General features: G+C 58.6%; 3 non-coding genes across 3 annotated transcripts; 1 reads left to right on the plus strand and 2 right to left on the minus strand.

The window, feature by feature from the left end:
• Positions 1 to 9,016: 9,016 nt before the first annotated feature.
• On the minus strand, positions 9,017 to 9,098 carry TRNAL-UAG (transfer RNA leucine (anticodon UAG)). Its single transcript has one exon. It is a non-coding gene; the product is annotated as a tRNA-Leu (tRNA).
• Positions 9,099 to 14,619: 5,521 nt separating this feature from the next.
• On the plus strand, positions 14,620 to 14,691 carry TRNAY-GUA (transfer RNA tyrosine (anticodon GUA)). The gene has a single exon. It is a non-coding gene; the product is annotated as a tRNA-Tyr (tRNA).
• Positions 14,692 to 16,274: 1,583 nt separating this feature from the next.
• On the minus strand, positions 16,275 to 16,375 carry TRNAL-UAA (transfer RNA leucine (anticodon UAA)). The gene is given in 2 exon segments: positions 16,275 to 16,320; positions 16,338 to 16,375. It is a non-coding gene; the product is annotated as a tRNA-Leu (tRNA).
• Between the last annotated feature and the right edge of the window lie 2,432 nt (positions 16,376 to 18,807).

Here is an 18,807-nt window from a genome sequence, read left to right on the forward strand (position 1 = left end):
GCACGTCGTCGGCGTACGCCGACAGGACTAGCCGCAGCCCTGCCTCTGGAAGCACCATCCCCATCAACCGTCGACGAAGGAGACAGAGGAAGGGCTCGATGGCCAGAGCGTACAGCTGTCCTGAGAGCGGGCAGCCTTGTCGTACTCCCCGTCCGAAGCTGACCGGAGCGGTCAGGGTCCAGTTGAGCTTGACCATGCACTCCGAGGCAGCGTACAGCACCCGGAGAAACCCGACGAAGCGGGGTCCGAAGCCGAAGGCCTGCAGGGTGCCCAGGAGATACCCGTGGTCCACCCTGTCGAACGCCTTCTCCTGATCCAAGGACAGGAGGGCGAACGACAGGCCGTCCCTACACCCAAGCTCTAAGAGATCCCGGACCAAGGACAGATTATGGAGGATGGTACGGCCCGGGACGGTGTAGGTCTGGTCGGGGTGGACCACGTCCTGCAGCACGGACCCCAAGCGACGGGAGATGGCTTTAGCGATGATCTTGTAGTCCGTGCTGAGGAGCGAGATGGGACGCCAGTTCCTGAGGTCGCGGGGGTCCCCCTTCTTGGGCAGCAGGGCGAGGACGGCACGCCTGCATGACAGGGGGAGGACCCCGCTTTGCAAGGCCTCGGCCCAGACGCTGAGCAGGTCTGGGCCGAGGACGTCCCAAAACACGCGGTAAAACTCCACGGTCAGCCCGTCCATGCCCGGGGATTTGTTGGTGGGCATGAGGCGGAGGGCTTCCGAGAGCTCGGCCAGAGTGAGAGGAAGCTCTAGCCGGTCCCGGTCGCCCGTGCTGACCGACGGCAGTTGGTCCCAGAGCACCCTGCAGGCGTCGGCGTCGGTCGGATCCGGGGAGAAAAGGGTGGCGTAGAAGGCGCGGGCCCTCTCGCGCATCTCCACCGGATCCGTAAGAGGGGTGCCGTCCTCCGCAAGAAGGCAGAGGATGTATTTTTCGGCACCCCTCTTTTTCTCCAAGGCGTAGAAGAAGCGGGAGCCGCGGTCCATCTCCCGGAGGAGTTGGATTCGCGACCTCACCAAGGCCCCCTGTGCCCGGAGGGCGTCGAGGGCCCTGAGCTCGTCCCTCTTCTCCTGGTACGTGCCGCAGAGGGATGGATCGTTGGGGCTGGCGGCTAGACGCCTCTCCAGCTCAAGAACCTCCCGTTCCAGCTGCCCTATCAACGCATCCCGCCGCCGGCTGGCCCCCCGAGTATAGTCGCGGCAGAAGAGCCGCGCGCGCACCTTTCCCAGATCCCACCACCGCCGCGCCGAGGGAAAGGCACGCCGTTGCTCGCGCCAGGCCAGCCAGAACTCCCGGAAGGACGCCACGAAGCCCACGTCCTCCAGCAGGCTGTTATTGAAGTGCCAGTAGGCCGACCCCCGCTTCCCCAGCGAGAGGGAAGCCTTCACGGCCACCAGGTGGTGGTCCGAGAAGGGGGCCGGCCGCACGCTGGAGGCGTGGGCCCGGAAGAGATGGTGCCGTGAGATGTAAATGCGGTCCAACCGGGAGTGTACAGATGTATGGCCCACCACTCGGACGCAGGTGAAACCAGCGTCGTCGTCCGAGTGGTGGCTGCGCCAGACGTCCACCAGGGAGCGATGGATGAGAAGCTCCCTGAGGACGCCCGCAGCGGCCTGGCCATGCTCGGTCCCCGTGCGGTCCCGCTCCTCGAGGGTGCAGTTGAAATCCCCGCCGAGGACCAGGCACTCGCGAGGATCGATGGTGTCGAGGAAGGCTGCCGCCTGCCGGAAGAAGGGAGTTCTCTCCGGGTGGCGTGTCGGGGCATAGACATTGACGAGATGGAGAGGCAGCCCCTCCACCCGCACCCGGAGATACAGCAGGCGGCCGGGCACAACCTCGACGCTCCCCAGCACCTCGGGCCGCAGGTCTGGGGAGAACAGGGTCGCCACCCCGGCCCGATGGGCCGAGAGGTGACTGAAGTGGACCCCGTCTCCCCACTCCAGCCGCCACTTCGCTTCGGCGGCTGGGGTAGTGTAGGTCTCCTGTAGGAAGGTGACCGAGTACCCCCCCTCCCGAAGGAAGGAGAGCACTCGGCACCTACGGAGACCCGACCCGCAGCCCCTGGCATTTAAAGTGGCAAAGATGATCGGCGCCATTTGGAGGGCTGGGGAGGATCCTCGCCGGAGGGAGTACCGACGGCTCCGGTGGGGCCACGCAGCAAACCGTGACCAACCCCGAAGGCGACGAGGGCGTCACGGAAGCTGCGGGCCCGTTGGTAAGCCGAGGCATCCCTCCTCCCGGTCCCCTTGCCCTCCTTAAGAAGGGCCCTCACGGATTTCAGGATGGTGTGGAAGTCCCCCCAGCGCTGGAGGGCGAGAGCAACCTTGTTCTTGGAGCCACGAATGTCCTCCAAGAACCGGCGCATCTCTCCCACCAGCGCATGGGGTGCCGAGGCCTCGGGGTCTCCAGTACCCATCGGCCTCGTGTACCCTTGGGCCCCACGGCCAGAGAAAGGATTGGGGTGGGGACTGGGGTCTGGTTTTAGGGGGGATGAGGGCGGCGGAGGGAGAGCAGCCCCGGAAGTGCTGGGAGAGGGCGATGTAGGGGGGGCCTCCCGAAGGATTACGGTTTCGGGGGCAGGTATGAGTGGGCAGGGGTCGAGGGGAGGGGTAGGAGGAGGGGGGGTGGGGGGGAGGGCAGGGGGGATGGGACTCATCAAGGGAGGGGAAGGTTCATGAGGGGGAGGGAGGGGGGGCAGTGGGGGAGGGGGAGGAGGAAGTGGAGGGGGAGGAGGGTCTGGAGGGGGTAGGATTGCAGGTTCTGGGGCGGGGTGTTGGCTGGGAGAAGGTGCGGGGATAATGGCGGGTGGTGGGGCTAAGATGGGAGCAGGAGCGGGGATATGGAGAGAAGGTGTCTCGGGAGGAGGGGCTTCCTCGGATGGTGGGGCGAGGGAGGGGGATAGGGGCGAGGTGCCGACATACTCGGCAGGAAGTGCCAACTGGTCGAGGGGGTGGGTGTTGGGGTCCTCGGTTTCGGGGCCAAAAGTGGGGGGCATGGGGAACTCTGCTTCCCCCAGGGTGCCCAGGGGCTGGCCAACTCCCGTGGGGAGGTCATCTCTGATTAAGGGGGGGGTCGCCTCCTGCGACGTCCCAAGGCAGAGGGAGGCATTGGTGGATGAGGGATCACTGGTAGACGGTGAGGGGGAGAATGGAGGGGGTGGGGGTGAGTGGATGGACGGCCCACAGGCCTCCAGTAGGAGGCTGTCCACGTCCAGGGCCACCGGGGTGAGGCCTAGGGCCTCGACCTCCTGCGAGAGGAGGGCGAGGCCGGGGCTCACCTCCTCCGGACGCTCCACAGCAGTAGTCTGGGTCGCGGCCGGAGGGGTGTCAGGGGAGGGCGCGGGTGTGCAAAAAACCCTCTCAGCTTCCTGAGGCTCTGGCTCCGGGGCGGAGGGGGTGTTGCCGTTCTCAGCCGCCACCGCGGCAGCCCCCGTCGCCCCCGGCAGATGATCGGCAGCCGGGGGTTCGGCAGGTGGGTCTGGGCTGGCGGCTCTTTTTAGCGCTTTGCGCGGCGCCTCCACCCCGTCCTCCGACAGGGTGGGGGTGCCGGGTGCGCGCACTTTTTTCTTTCGTTTCCCCCCCACCAGCACCCAGCCCTCCGAGGAGGCGGGCTGGGCAGTAGAGGAGGAGGGGCCAGGGGACAGGGCCGACGAGGAGGAAGGGAGGTAAGAAGGGGGCGGGGCGGCAAGGGGGGGGGACGACCCGCCCCGGGACGGGCCCTCTTCTGGTCCTGCCGCCGGCCCCTCCTCCCTCTCCTCCGCAGGCCCGGCTCTTGTGCCCGCTCGGGCGCCAGCGCCTGCTTCTTCTTGCCCGGCACCATGCGGCCGGGCATCCTCCGACGCCCGAGCGGCGATGGATCCGTCCGGGACGAGAGGAGGAGGGTCGGTCCCGGGGCCTGTCGCGGTCGGGGCGCCGCCGATCTCGTGGCTGACGCCCCCCGGGTCGGAGGAGGTCCCGGGCTCCCCTTCGTGCCGGGCCAGGGGGCAATCCCTCCGGACGTGCCCCGCCGCCCGGCACATAAAGCACCGGGCCTCCCCCAGGGTGTAAAAGACCCGGTACTGGGCCCCTTGATGGGGCACCAGTATAGTCCCCTCCTGGGCCACCCCGCCCCGTGCTGCCGCCGGCGGCAGTTGGACCCGGGCCTGCCGGCGGAAGGAGAGCACGTGCCGGAGGGCGGGGTCTTTACAGCCTAGGGGGAGGGGACTCAGGACCGTCAAAGGCCGGCCCAGGGCAGTGAGGAAAGGCAGAAGGGCAGAGTTGGGAAGGAAGGGTGGGACAGAGGAAAAAACCACCCGCACGCCCAGGTCTTCCAGCGGCTCCAGGGGCACGTGCACGCCCCCAACCGCCAGGCCCCTCTCCACCGCCTCCTGGGCGGCGGCCTCCGAAGCCAGGAAGAACACGATCTTCCCGAACATCCGGGAGGCCGCCACCACGGCCGCGGGCCCCACCACCCGTGCCAACGCCCGCACGTAGGTCTCCACGTGGGGCGAGGCAGCCACCAGGAGGCAGCGGACTCCGTGCCTCCTGGTGAGCGCGGGGAAGGGGCCGCGACCGTTGGGGATGGTAGTCCCGGCGGAGGCGGCAGGAGTAGGGTGCGAGGCGGCGGCCGCCGCCTGGGCGTACGACCTGGGGGCCGAGAGGTCGGGGCCCCCAGGAGCGGTGGAGGGAACAGGGGGAAGGGGAGAAGGGGAGGCTGCACTGGATGTTTGGGCAGCCTGGGGGAGAGTCCCCGCCACGGGAGGTTTGGCCTTCCGGGCGGGGCTCTTGCCCTTTCTTTTCCCCTGGCCCCTCCTGCCCTTTTGGGGGGGGGGGTTTGGGGCTGGGTCGCCAGGGGGCGCCGCGGCGGAGGCAGTAGGAGCCCCGGAGCCTGCGCCCGCGCCCTCAGCCGACGTGGTTGTGATGTTCTGGGCAGCCCTGGACGAGTGGGCCGCCATTTCGGGGATAGGAGGGGTGACAGTGGAGGGGAGAGGGAGGGAGGGGTCACCAGATGACCCTCCAGTGGGCGTGGGGGCCATATTGGTGGGTTTGAGGGGGAAAAGGTTCATTGGGGGTGGGGGCCTTTAAGAGAAAGCGGGGGAGGGGGAGGAGAGTGGAAGGGAAGGAAGGAGTGAGGCGTGGCTGCCCCTCCCCCACCGGCTGGGCTGAGGACCCAGTCAGATGGGGGAAGGGCAGGGCAAGGGGAGTGAGGGCAGGGAAAAGGAGACACAGAAGAGAGACCACAACTCCCAGCACAAGAGGGTAAGATGGCTCCTGTTTCTGCACTGGGGTGTGGAGGGAGTCAAAGTTTGTGTGTGTGTGTGTGGGTTGTGGGGGGGCCTCAGGCGCTTGAGTAAACAGAAAAAGGGGGGGGGAAGGGGCGTGGGCACGTGGGGGGGCAGGGAGGAGGCACAGCCCACTTAAGGGGGATGGCGGGGTTAATGAGGGGAAGGGTGTGCCCACGTGCGCCTGAGGGGTGGGCCCGTAGCAGCTGCTGCTGCAGAGCCTCGAGATGGCAGGGGAGAAGGCAGGGGCAGCTGATTGGAGGGGCCCAGGTGGAGGGGCCCCAGCGGCAGCTGGGTGTGGGGGGGGCAGTAGGAGGGGGGGGGGGTGGCTGCAGGGGTGGGGCAGGGGCCACGCCCTAACACCCCACCCCTGGCTATGCAGCTCCCCCCCGGAGCCCCGGTGGGGAGGGGCCCTGCCCAGGCTCACCCCTCCCCAAGCCACTCCACAGGAGGCTGTGTGGAGGGAGCCCAACCGCCGCTTTAAGAGAGCCCCCTACCTTCTCCAGGTGGTGAGGATGCAGCAGCTGCTGGATGGAAGGTGGGCCCAAATGGGGGCCAGCAGTGTCTCCCCCAAAAGATGGAAGAAGGGGGGGGGGCCCCCTGCTGTAGGGCAGGGGGCAAGAGGCCCCCACCCTCCACCCACTCAGCAGTTCCTAAAAGGACTGGGTGAGGGTTGGGGGGAGAAGATAGACCCTGCCTGCCCGAGGCAGGAGGGAGGCTGACCCCAGAAAGGGGGGGGGGGGGGGGGAAGGCAGCCCTGTGGGGGCTTCAGCCAGCCAAGGCCCGCCAGCCCCCAGATGCTCGCCTTCCAGCCGTGGGAGAGGGTCCCACGGCGGCGGCGGCGGCGGCGGCGGCGGTGGCAGCAGCAGCAGCAGCAGCCCTGCAGGAGCACCTGCAGCTGGCCTCCTGCAGACCCGGAGGCCGGGGAAGTTATGCCGAGGCCCTGGTGGGCGGGGCCGGAGTCAGGAGACCAGAGGCCCGCCCCTCAGAGGGCGGGGCCAAGGGCTAGAAGAGCCAAAGGCGGGACGCGGGAACCATTCGGGGCTGGGCCTCCGGGCAGGGAGGACGTGCCTGCACGAGCTCCCCGGGGCCAAAGGGAGAGGGCCTGCGGCCGCCCGGCCAGGCCAGAGGAGCAGGCCCCCAGAGGCTCCACGCAACCCCGGGTCCGTATGCCCCAAGGAGACTACCCGGACTTACCAGACCTACCAGGACCTTCCCGCCGGTGGAGACCCCCTGCCGTGGAAGAGGCCCCGGGAGCGGGTTGCCCCCAAGCCCCGGCGGACCCCTACAACGCTGAGACCCAGGACCGCCCTGCGTCTCCTGTATTGCCGCCGCCTGACTACCCTAACGACGTGGTCATGGACGATTGGCCGGGGCCCCCACAGGTGGATGACCCAGAGGAGACCGACCTAGGAGGACCCCTCGACCAGATGGACTGGGACCTGCCGCCAACAGAGGGTGAGGTAGGAAGTGGCCCGGGGAACGTCGCTCACGAACCAATGGCAGTGTGTTGCGGTCTGGATCCCCACTGCCGGGGTTGCATGTGAGCGACCCCTCAGGGCCCCGGGCCGGGTCGCAGTGGAGTGGGAGGGCCTGCGACCCCCTACCCCCCTCCCTGACAGGGCCAGCCCCCGCTGAGCCTGTCTATAGTTCCTTGTGTTGCTGCCCCGCCCCAAACTGAGGGCTGGGCTGGTGTTTTCCCTTGTGTTGCTGCCCCGCCCCAAACTGAGGGCTGGGCTGGTGTTTTCCCTTGTGTTGCTGCCCCGCCCCAAACTGAGGGCTGGGCCCAGAACTATAGAAAGCTTGGGAACTGCTGCCCCGCCCTGGACTGAGGGCTGGGCCCAGAACTATATAACTCTGGTGAACTGCCGCCCGCCCTAGACCCAGGGGCTGGGCGTCCCGTGACGTGTTACAAGGAGACAGTAAGGTGTGTTCTGGGGCACTCAGAAATCCCAATGTCAGACTGTCAGGGTTTAAATGAGTAACAACCCTCCAGACCACCCTCTGGCAAGCAGGTAATGAAGCCAAGGTCTCTGATGAGGCAACTCCCTGCAGCCCTATTGACAGTCCCAGAGCAGCTGACTGGCTGTCTGGCCCTACTTTAGCCAGCACAGGAATGAAAAGCTGTGTAAACAACCAGGGAGAACTTACAAATGTTACAGCTTCTTTCCAAGGCCCTTGATGACCTCTGTCCCTACACAACTTGCAGGGGAAAGAAGAACCAGGCAGCAGTTCTCTGTCTGTGCTGGAGTTCACAGAAGCAATGAATGATGGTTTCCCTTCCCTGGGGCTCAGCGGGTACAGTTACAGACCCCTCTATCTGGCACCCGATTCTCACTCTGATAATCTCTTGGTTGATCTGGAGCTGCTGAACTTGTTGAGGGTATTTCATGTCCTCCAGAAGTTACTTTCTTTCCCATTCCCAGAGTCTGGGCTGGGCTGAATGGGTGGGGAACCAGCCAGAGGGGAATTTTAACCCAAACTTGGCTCTTCTGAGCATCTCGAGCACAATGGTTCTCAACTTGTTCACTACTGTAGGCTGCATATGAAACCACAGTGCATAATGTGGGCTGTGTCCAATACTACCTGTGTGTTTGTGAGGATGTCACAAGTGGGTGCTGAATGAGCTGCAAACAGGTCACGGATTGTGAACCACTGCTGTGGTGCGGAGCTACTGGAGCTGATGTGGAGGCAGACAGAGGAGGCAAGTGTCCTTTTGCACACAAAGAGGGCAGAGCAGGAACAAGGGAACTCAGCTTTTCAATCTTCTAAGCTGAGTGTGACGCTCCTCAGGGACACCCAGGATTGTGAGGGACCTGCTCCCACCAGCCTGTGGTACCGTACAAGCAAGGCACTAACACACATCCACACACTTTATTTCCAAAAGTGAGACCTCTTGACAAAGCTGCTGCACCATTTTGTAGCTCTCTGTAAGGCCCCTGCGAATCTTCTAACTTCTTCTTCATGTTTTCTGTGTTTCCAGGCTGCCAGCAGCCTGGATTCACAGTTCTAGTAGTTACAAGCAGTCTTACACCTAAAGCACCACATTCCCTCCCCTCTTGAGAAGCCTCTTCATTTTAAAATAAAACTGATTCTAACTACAGCAACAAATATGGAATAAGCCACTGTACTGTTGGCAGAAATCCTACATCGAAAGCACTGGAAATACGACATAACATGGTCTCTAGTCTCGACAGGTGGTCGTTTGGATCTGGCAGACCTTCTCTCAAATCCAGTTCCTGATGCAATATCTTCTTGTGTTGGCAACTACGGTGAAGTCATCCAGTGGGGTTGGGTGTTGGCATCATCTCCTTTTGGTGCACAGGCAGGTTTCCAAAGGACCCCGCAGACTTTGAAATCCCCCTATTCCAATCAGCAGAGTAGCTGGCCATTAGCATGGCTATTTTGAGGTTTTGGCCAAATGTGGACACAGCCCATTTGTCCTTATTGATCCTTATCACATTTCTTTTGACCCCACCCTGTAATTTATCCAAGTCACTCAGGAGCCTATCCCTACCCTCCAGCAGATCTACCTATTCCACTAGTTTATGGTCATCTGCAAATTTGCTAAGGGTGTAGTATTCCCCCTCATCCAGCTTTTCAATAAAGATGTTGAACCTTGCAAGACAGAGAACTGATCATGAGGACATTATACTTGAAACCCATCTCCAAACAGAGATGTCAGTTCCAACAGTTGGGGTCTGGCCATCAATGCAGCTTTCTATCCATCTTCCAGTTGATAAAGAGACGGCAGTGGTGGGATTTGAACCCACGCCTCCAATGAGACTGGAGCCTAAATCCAGCGCCTTAGACCACTCGGCCACACTACCTACAAAAGGTACCTTTTGCGAGCATCAACCTCTCTTGACAGTTCCTCAGTTTCAGAACAGTTTACACCAAGAGTACATAGGAAGTTTTAAAACACCTCATATGTCATACCTAGTGAAAATGTCAGCATGTTTTCAATAAAAGGGGGCTGTGACACAGTATTCCAAAAAGATGGCTTTTAGCACATCCTAACCTTCCCCTGCCGTCTCTCTTGGCTGCTTTATATCTCAGATCACACTGACACACAGAGGAAGGTGATGGGGATTACTGGTCATGATACTCTTAAAGCTGGAGTCACAGTTCCTGGGTGCAGCTGCCATCCTCTGCTCTAGCAGCTCAGCCTTTGAAGGGCTCCCCACGTGGGCCAGGGTAAGCAGTGACTTGTGGATGGACGTGATGGGAGGGGAACCCAACCCAGATAGAACTTCTGTAGCTTTGTGGCTGTTACATTTGCTTTACACGTGCAATGTACTTGTTTAAAGCCCCATGAAAACACCAGTGCTTTGGTTGCTTTGCTCCCCTTTGGGCCTGAGAAGAGCTGGTCTCATTCTGTCTCCGGAGTGAACCCAACTGCTGTGTGAAAAAGGGTAGATGTATCAGCAGAGCTTATACGTCGCTCTCAGACTGGGGAAGCTACACAAGTTCGGCCGGTCTTTTTCAGGAGGCTTGTGTCTTGGCCTCCTCTGCCCTTGAGGATTGACCTACTGAGGCCGGCTCTCCTGCTGGCCTCCTTTGCGTGACTTGCTAAAGGAAGAAGTGAGGCTGGAACGGGGCAGAAGAAGGAAGTAAAGCTGAGGCAGGCAGGAGAGCAGCTTAGCACCTCAGTGCAGTTAATGGAGCACCACTCTCTCTCCTGCCAAAGCCTGTGCAGGTGAGGCTGGCTGCAGGGAGGCAGAATCCTGTGCCTGTCCAATGGTGCTCCAGGAATGGCCCCTGGTAACCCGGAAGAGAAGTGGGATTCTGGGTGGAAGGAAAACAAGCAAAGCTCTGTCTGAGTGAGGAAGGAGCAGGTCCTGGGTGGACTGGGCAGTGGTGGTCTTGAGGGACTCTCTGTCAGCCTTGGGGCAGCAGGGACCACTGTCCCTTTGTGACTGAGCCAGGCTGGTGGTTCATGGCTTTGGATGTGTCCGGTTGTGAGCAACTGGGACCACAAACCCTCCACCTGCCTGTGTGATGGGCAGATGTGCTTAATATGACATTTGAGGGAAATGGTTTAGCTGTCAAATATCAGAACCTCTTTTCTGTGTGTGAACAGCCTTTGTAGCTGGGTGCAGGATGTGTCTGTCCGTCTGTCTGTCTGTGCTACAGAGCGTGTGGCAGGTTTCTGGGTCACACTCACAGACGATTGGGCAATACGCTGCCTCGCCTGCTTAATGTCCCATCCTGTAGCCCCTGCTGACTTGCTGGCTCATTGGGAAAGCGAGGGGTACAGCTGAAGGCTCAGCAGCTCGGCTTTGCATGAAGTGTGGGCGTCTCAATTATCGGTAGCAGCCGAGGGCAATTTGAGGCCCTGTGGTCAACATCTAGCCTGTTAGCCCCCTTGTCTGTACGCTTCAGTCCAGGGTCATGCTGACACTGCACATCTGTGTTCTGAAGCATCTAAACGCTGGGCTTGAGATAGGCGCGTCTGTGCTTTCAGACGCTCTAAGACTGTGCTGTTCCTTTGTGCTGTGTGCTCAGAGGCACCGAAAAGGGGCAAGATGGAGTAGAGCAGGGGGATTGTGTCTGGTTACAGGACCCCAGGGGCTCCCGGGCGGGACAGTCACACGGACACCTGCCTCAGGCCCTGTGCCTGGTGCTGCAGGCTGATCTATTGCTCTCAGTGTCAGAGAGAGGGGAGTTTGACATTCAACCCCAGAAGCAAGTGTCTGCCCCTTTCCCAGCTGTGCACAGCCCAGCTCATCCCAGCTGCTGGGAGAGAGCAGAGCCCCTGAGCCAGCCTTGGGGACAGGCCCTTCTCTCACAGGCAGCTGCCCATGTCAGTGGCTGCAGCTGAACCAGGGCTTCCCCCACCTCATCCCGATGTTTGGCTGGGGCACTGCACCCCAGCTGTGTTTGGGGCCCTGCTCACCCCAGGAAGCCGCACTGCAGGGGACAGGAGTGAGAGTGGTACTGTTGGGCCAAATCTGCCCATCCTGTGTCCCTGGCCAACCAGCGAGGTGCAGAAAGGTTCCTGGCAGGGTTGACTTTGGGAAGGATGAAAAACTTGCAGCACATGAAGATGAGGGGGTGAAGGTGATTGATTGCTAATCCATTGTGCTCTGCCTGCATGGGTTCAAATCCCATCCTCCCTGCATCTTTCTTTGTTGATTTCCAGCCCCATTGTTTGCAACTTCCAGCACACCTGAGTTTGCCGCCTCCCAGCTCCTGTGTTGGGCAGACTCCAAGCACAGGACACCTCTGTGAGGGTGAGCTGAGCTGTGGCTGCCAGAGGAGGGGGGTGGGATGATTTCATTTGCCCTGAAAGTGCCAAGCCTGACTGAAGTGTCGGCTCCACTCAGCTCTGCCCCCTTCAGGGCTGCTGTGTGGGGCTCACTAGGGCCCCAAACACAGCCAGGGGTGTACTTCCCTGGCAAGGAAGGGGCAGCCCTGACTCAGCTGAGGTCAGGCACAGGTGCAGCTGCCTCTGAGTGAAGAGCTGGTTCCCCAAGGCTTGATGCAGTGCTCTGGTCTCTCCCAGCTCCTGGGCTGGGCAGTGCACATCTGGGAAAAGAGCAGATACTTGCCCAGGGGGAAGGAATGTTTCTCTGCCCCTGACAGCAACAGATCCAGCCACAGGGCCTGGGGCAGGTCTCCATTCCACTGTGCCACCCAGGGCAAGTTCTGAGTTCTTCTGTGCTTCTCAGCAGCTGGGGAAAAGCCTCTTTGGGACATATCTCCTGCTCCACAGCTGAAAGGAGCACACAGGAGCTGCTGGGTTCAGCTCCCAGGGGTGCCAGGCTGCGACCTTCTGCAGCCCCTGGTGTTGGCCCTGACAGGACATGGGGCTGGAGGGACCTTTGTTCTGACCCACAATGGATGTTCTGAAGGTTCACATGCTGGTGACAGGCCAGTGCTCCAGGCCCCCCTGGGACACTCCTGCCCTTGTGGGAAAGGAGCAGCTCTGGGCTTTCAGGTCAAACTGCACATAGCGACTGCCACACTGTGGGGTGGCTCTTGCAGTGCTGCTGAGGGCGGCTTTGTGTGCTGTGTCTGAGACTGGAACCCCCAAGCCCCTTTGGGGTAACGACTGCAGCAGGACAGGTCAGTGTCCTGGCTCCAAAGCAGCCAGACCCACTGAAATGCCAGAGAGTCCAGGGAAACACTTCTCTGCCCCTGGGCTGTTTTCATGGGCTAAACTCCCTTCCAGCATTGACCTGAGTGAGACGCTGACACGGCTACTTCCCAGACCCAGCCCTGGGCACTCACCCACTAGCACTAGTAAATGTTCTACCCCTGGAGCGCATGACCCTCGGAATAAGCAAATGTCCTGACCCGCACAGCTCATTCCAGAGACCACAAACTCTCTGCAGCTGCCCATGGCTCCTTTCCACCGAGGCTGGCGAGATGAACTGGTTATTGTGAGTCTCCTAATGCTCCGATGATGGGTTCAAGTCCTGCAGTACCTTTTAGCTCACCTTTGCTTGGTGTCCTGGCTGCAATGGACAAATAGGCTCTACGATGCCCAGAGGGCTGTGCAGGGGTCAGCCTGGAGGGTGGGGGGTTGCTGGGTGTCACTGTTGGTATCACCAAAAGAATTCCAAATGCCTCTGTCCAGGGGTGCTGGTGACTGGCAGTAACCTGCTGTTACTGTTCTTGGCATCCTCTGTGTTTCTGTGCCTGTCACCTGCCTGGTCACACAGATTTGCTGAGCTACTTGGGCAGGTGAGATACATGCAACAGGGCTGGTTGTGTCAACCGCACAAGTCTGCCACTTGCGAGCATTTTGGTGGATGCTCCATTTTCTGGGAGCAGCCGCAGTGGAGATGTCGTTGTCTCTGGCAATAAGAGTTCAAACTGGGGCTCGTGGGGTAGATTTTTGTGCTTCCTTTCATGCTTACTAAACTGTGCTGTGCAGGGGCTGTGCCCCAAGGGGTCTGTTCCCTCTGGGTGCCCAGAGGTAAACTCACAAATGAGCCTTTTGGGGGAAGGTGTCACTCCCGGGACCTCTCTCCCCTTCAGTCTCAGGGTGAATTGCTGACCCATGGCTGTGGGACTGGCATGAGCCTGGCTCACTCGTATCTTGCTTCGGTAGCTCTGAGCCAATGTGTGAGACTCGGCAGTTATGTCTCTTTGTGTGCTTTTCTCTGCTGCATTGGTCCCTTCTGCAGCTCCCTCTGTGGGAGGGCTGTGCCTGGCCCTGTGCCCAGCTCTGCCCCCTGCCTGGTGACTATTTACTGCTCAGAGCCACACGCTTGTTCCTGGGCCTGGGTCAGTCCCTGCTGCTGCTGGTTGAGTGTGACACGGCCTAGGTGTGTCAGCCTGCACCCAGGGCATTTCTGTGTCACGCTCCTGAGCTCCCTGGCTGTGGGTCCGGTTCTTCTGCCCAGTGCAGCCCATGGAAGCAGAGCCTTGCACATGTGCATCGTACTGCACCTTTGTGTGATGGATGGGAACAGAAACCTGAGCCTCAGAGGCTGGGAACTGAGGCAGCTGAGGGACGGGTTTGCTCGGTTTTCGTACGTTTGTAGAGGAAAGTGTGAAGTGTTTAAATCCATGTCAAGCATCCAGTGCAACCCCAAAACATACTGGAGCCAGAGGTGACAATGGATTTCCATTAAGAAAACCATCGAAACAGGGGCACCTGGGAGAGCTTCATCTGCAGTCAAGTGTTCCACCACTGAGCCAGGCTCTCTATCACTGGAATATGGGGAGAGGTTTGTTATTGTGCAGAGGATGCTCCACCTTTCCTAGGAGCAACGTGCCTCTGACAATATGACTGGGAAAGGGACTGTTGGAAATTGTGCTGCCAGACCAGTTTAAAAGGTGTGTGACGTTGTGAAAGTGTTGAACCCCAAACTCTACATGGATTAAATGTCACTGGTACGGGCATGTTCAATGCATCCCAGCACCTTCTTACTGAAAACAGTGCGCTCATATTGTCACGAGGGCTGACGTGTTAGCACTGCAAAAGATCTGCTGTCCAGCACCTCAGTGAAGCAGGTTGCTGGGTCACCACCTGTGCCAGGTAGAGAAGTTACTGACACTGACTGCATACCCAACTATATCTGATTGATTGGTGGGTGTCCTGCAGTAGGTTTTTTCCTCGTTCTTTGTAACCACTGATGTTGCTCCAAGTGGCTGGGAGAGAACTGTCCCACGTATGCCGGTAATCTGTCTCCCTGAGGGGCTGTAACTGTGAGTAGGAGAAGCCAGGTCAGCGGGGCACAAGCTGTAACATGCACAGGGAGAAATAAAGTTTAATCAAACCCCGTCTGTCCGTTTGTCAAACCACTCTGGGTTCAGGGAGGGAAAGGAGCTGGGAAAACAGTATTTGATCTGTAGGAGACTCAAGATCAATGACTCAAAAGGTTTTTTGGGTGAGGGAGTGTAGCTCAGTGGTAGAGCATTTGACTGTAGATCAAGAGGCCCTTGGTTCAAATCCAAGCACTCCCTTTCAAAGACAGTTACTGACCTCCCTGTTTCCAACACACTCTGGCTTTCTCTTCTAGGGGGATTCTTTCCACAGAGCTGAAGCCTCAACAATTGCTCCTGCTAACACACAAACCTGTCCCTTAGCTGGCAGTAGATAGTGACATGAGCAATTTTGGGCCTCATACCTATAAAGAGGTTCTTGTCCCTGGTTAATGAAATGTATCATGTTCAGGCCTGTGTATCTGTGAAGCTTTAAGTGCATGTAGAGAGGTTGTTGATCACTCTGTGAGTTCACAGCCAGGGCTGTGGTGTCCTCCCCCACCCACATCCTCCTCTACAATCACCACCAGCCTTTCCAGTCTCTCCTTCTCCACCAGTTCTCTCCAGGCTGGTCACTTTCAGAGAAAAATGAACCTGCCTCCTCACTCTGGAGTTGCAGCGAGAGGGGCGGAGATGGACGTGTGGTGAGGAGAGCAGGGGAAGTGGAGCAGGAAGCAGTGTCCTGAGAGGTGAAAGAGCTGGAGGGGGGCAAGGAGGGCAGGGGAGCAGCCTGCCAAGAGTCAGAGGTGCTCAGAAAGGGCTTAAACTGCAGGTTCCATGGTGCAATGATTGGCACTCAGCACTCTGAGCTCAGCTCTCAGGGGGACCTGCGTGTGGTTTATGATACATCTCTGTCAGGGCTGGGCTTCTTTCTCCCCAGCTGCCCCTGCGTGAGGGCTTCTCCCTCCTGCCTGCTGAATTGGTTCCCCTGCAGCTGGGTCTCTGCTTGGGCTGGTTCACCAACGTTTCTGTGATACGTTGGGGCCCCAGCAATGTCCTGTCTGGTTGGAGATACAGGAGGTCCTGTGGCTGGTGCTGCAGACTGACCTGTTGCTGTCAGAGGCAGAGTGGGGAGTGTGACATTCACTCCCTCAGGGCAATGATCTGCCCCTTCCCCAGCTCTGCACAGCCCAGCCCAGCCCAGCAGCTGGGAGAGACCACAGCCCCTGAGTCAGCTGTGGGGACAGACCCTTCCCTTACAAGCAACTGGCCATGTCCCTGTCTGCAGCTGAGTCACAACCGCCCTTTTGCCTGTGCCTGGTTGAAGCACCATATCCCCCCGGTGTGTTTGAGTCCCTACTCAGCTGGGGTGAGTGTGGTACTGTGGGGCTGACACAGGGGACAGGCTGGGCTCTATGGGGGATAATTAAACCATCCCACCCCACCCTTACGCCGTTAGGTTGTGCTTGGAGTCTGCCCAGCAGAGGAGCTGGAACCCAGCAGGGCCAGGCATGGGGTGCGTAGGTGTATAGGCTGGTCTGGAACCAGAGGTTGGTGAGCCTGAGTGCTGCGTGTGCAATACAGCACCTCATTGCAATTCACAGATCTGACTCATTTCCATGCCCCTTTTCCAGCAGGTGGCTAGTGTAGGTGAGCCTCAGCTGTGGCCTCACCAGTTCTGAATCAAGAGGGGGATAACAAAGTCTCTGGTTCTGCAAGAAACTCTCCTGCCAAGGCCCCCCAAGATGCTTTTAGCTTCGCTGGCTCCAAGGGCACAATCTTGACTCACCTACCTCCACTGTTGCTGAACCCCTCAGCCAAAACAAGGCTAAAGAGAGAGTATGTGTCAGGAGTGGGATTTGAACCCACGTCTCTCTACAGAGACCAGATCACTGAGAAGATATCATCTTAAGTCTGGCGCCTTAGACCACTCGGCCATCCTGACAAAGACAGAAGAGAAACCCCTGTGATTCACATACAAGTTTCTCTTTGAACCTGGTGACCGTCTGGTGCTGGCTGTTCCATAGCACCCACCCAGGGGCTGGTCACCTCCCCTGTCTGGCTGTGTCTACACTTGCCCAAAACTTTGAAATGTCTATGCAAATGGCCATTTCGAAGTTCCCCAATGAAGTCATGAAATATGTATTCAGCACCCCATGAGAATGCTGGCAGCCGTGGAACTTCGAAATTGGCACAGCTCACCGCCACACGCCTCATCCAGACAGGGCTTCTTTTCAAGAGGACCCCGGCTACTTCGAAATCCCCTGATTCCAAACAGCAGATGAGAATAAGGGGATATTGAACTGGCCGGGGTCCTTTTGAAAAGGAGCCCCATTTGGACGAGCCCCATGGCAGGGAGCCGTGTCAATTTTGAAGTGTCGCAGCTGTTGGCATTCTAATGAGGCGCTGAATATGTATTTCAGCACTTCCTTAGTAAACTTTGAAATGGCCATTTGCATGGCTATTTCAAAGTTTTGGGCTCATGTCGACATGGCCTCTTTGTCTCTTCAGAGCCCTGAAACTTGCTGACTCAGTGAAAGTTGAACTTTCTGCCTCCTGGCCCAGCCCGCTCAACACAAACGTTTTCCTGTGCCACCAGCCAACCACCCCGATGACAAATGCATTTTGTTTTTTGCTTCCAAATACCTCAAATACTAAATTATTCACATTACAGTATTAGGTCTCTAAGAGAAGGGGGGGTTGTAATAATTCATATGAAAGGAGTTATTAGTAATAAAAACAAAAATAATTAAACAGATTAAGAGGTTTAACTTTTTACTAAACTTCCTTACAAATAAAGCAAAACATGAATTTATGTCCAAAAGGGGGGTGAGGGTGGGGGGTTCCTTTGCCCCTTGCCCCCCATGGCACTAAAGGGAAGGAGGAGCAGGGCCAGAATCCAAAGTCAGGGAAAGTGGGAGGAAGGAAGGTCCCCAGGCTGGAGCCCAGTCGCCTTCCCTCCTCTAGGCACCTGGTGCAGGGAGCAGCTGGTGCTCACAGCTCCAAGGAGAGACTTAAAAGCCATGGAGCAGCTGAGAGTCAGGCAAGAGGAGGGGAGGACCATGCCCATGCCTGGACTGCAGACAGCCATACAGACCATACCAGGGCACACGTGTATCCTCATCCATATATATGTATATATATATATATATATATATAAACTCTGTAGTGTCGACACACCCTAAATAATCCCACACTGTGACTGGTTATAATAAGGAATTTGTCTTTACACATTGCCAGTTCACCACCGCTGTTATTCCCCAGGGCAGAGGTTTTCCAGCTTTGCCTGCACTACAGAGTTATTTCAGAATAGCTTATTTCAGAATTATTCCTCCCAAATAAGCCATTTGATAATAACCCCTTCACGCGCCAAGGAAGCCCCGGCATAAACAAAACCTATTGGAAAACAGCACGTCCCCACACCGTGTTGGGCGCTATTTCGAAGTTGAAATCGACGTTAGGCGCTAACCCCATGAGGGGATGGGAATAGCGCCCTACTTCGACGTTCAACATCGAAGTAGGGACGTGTAGACGATCCGCGTCCCGCAACATCGAAATAGTGGGGTCCTCCATGGCGGCCATCAGCTGGGGGGTTGAGAGATACTCTCTCTCCAGCCCTTGCGGGGCTCTGTGGTCACCGTGGGCAGCAGCCCTTAGCCCAGGGCTTCTGGCTGCTGCTGCTGCAGCTGGGGGTCCGTGCTGCATATACAGGGTCTGCAACTAGTTGTTGGCTCTGTGTATCTTGCACTGTTTAATGAAAGTGTGTCTGGGAGGGGCCCTTTAAGGGAGCGGCTTGCTGTTGAGTCCGCCCCGTGACCCTGTCTGCAGCTGTGCCTGGCTCCCTTATTTCGATGTGTGCTACTTTGCCGTGTAGACGTTCCCTCGCTGTGCCTATTTCGATGTTGGGCTGAGCAACGTCGAAGTTGAACATCGACGTTGCCAGCCCTGGAGGACGTGTAGACGTTATTCATCGAAATAGCCTATTTCGATGTCGCAACATCGAAATAAGCTATTTCGAAGTTGGGTGCACGTGTAGACGTAGCCCTTGTGTGTGCCCTGCCCTGCTGTAGGGGCTGAGCCTGACAAATGAACTGCGGCCCAGACCTTACCTAGGGCTGGGGCTTACACCTTGACTGCCTATGTGAGATGTGGCCAATCCTGCCTCAGGGCCAGTGCCCATATTCTGCCCACCTGTAACCCAGTTAAGGAGGACTGGGCCCTTGGGGGACTGCTGCCTGCCCAGAACCAGGCAGGGCCGAGAGTTGGAGAGGTCCTGTGGCCTGCTCCACCCCCGTTGGGGCACACCCTGGCCCACACCTGGACACACTGAGTTAGCAATTTGCCCTGGTTTGGCTTTCTCAGCTGTGCCCAGAGAAT

This window comes from Carettochelys insculpta, unplaced genomic scaffold (genome assembly GCF_033958435.1).
Source record: "Carettochelys insculpta isolate YL-2023 unplaced genomic scaffold, ASM3395843v1 scaffold_0035, whole genome shotgun sequence".
Classification (NCBI taxonomy): domain Eukaryota; kingdom Metazoa; phylum Chordata; order Testudines; family Carettochelyidae; genus Carettochelys; species Carettochelys insculpta.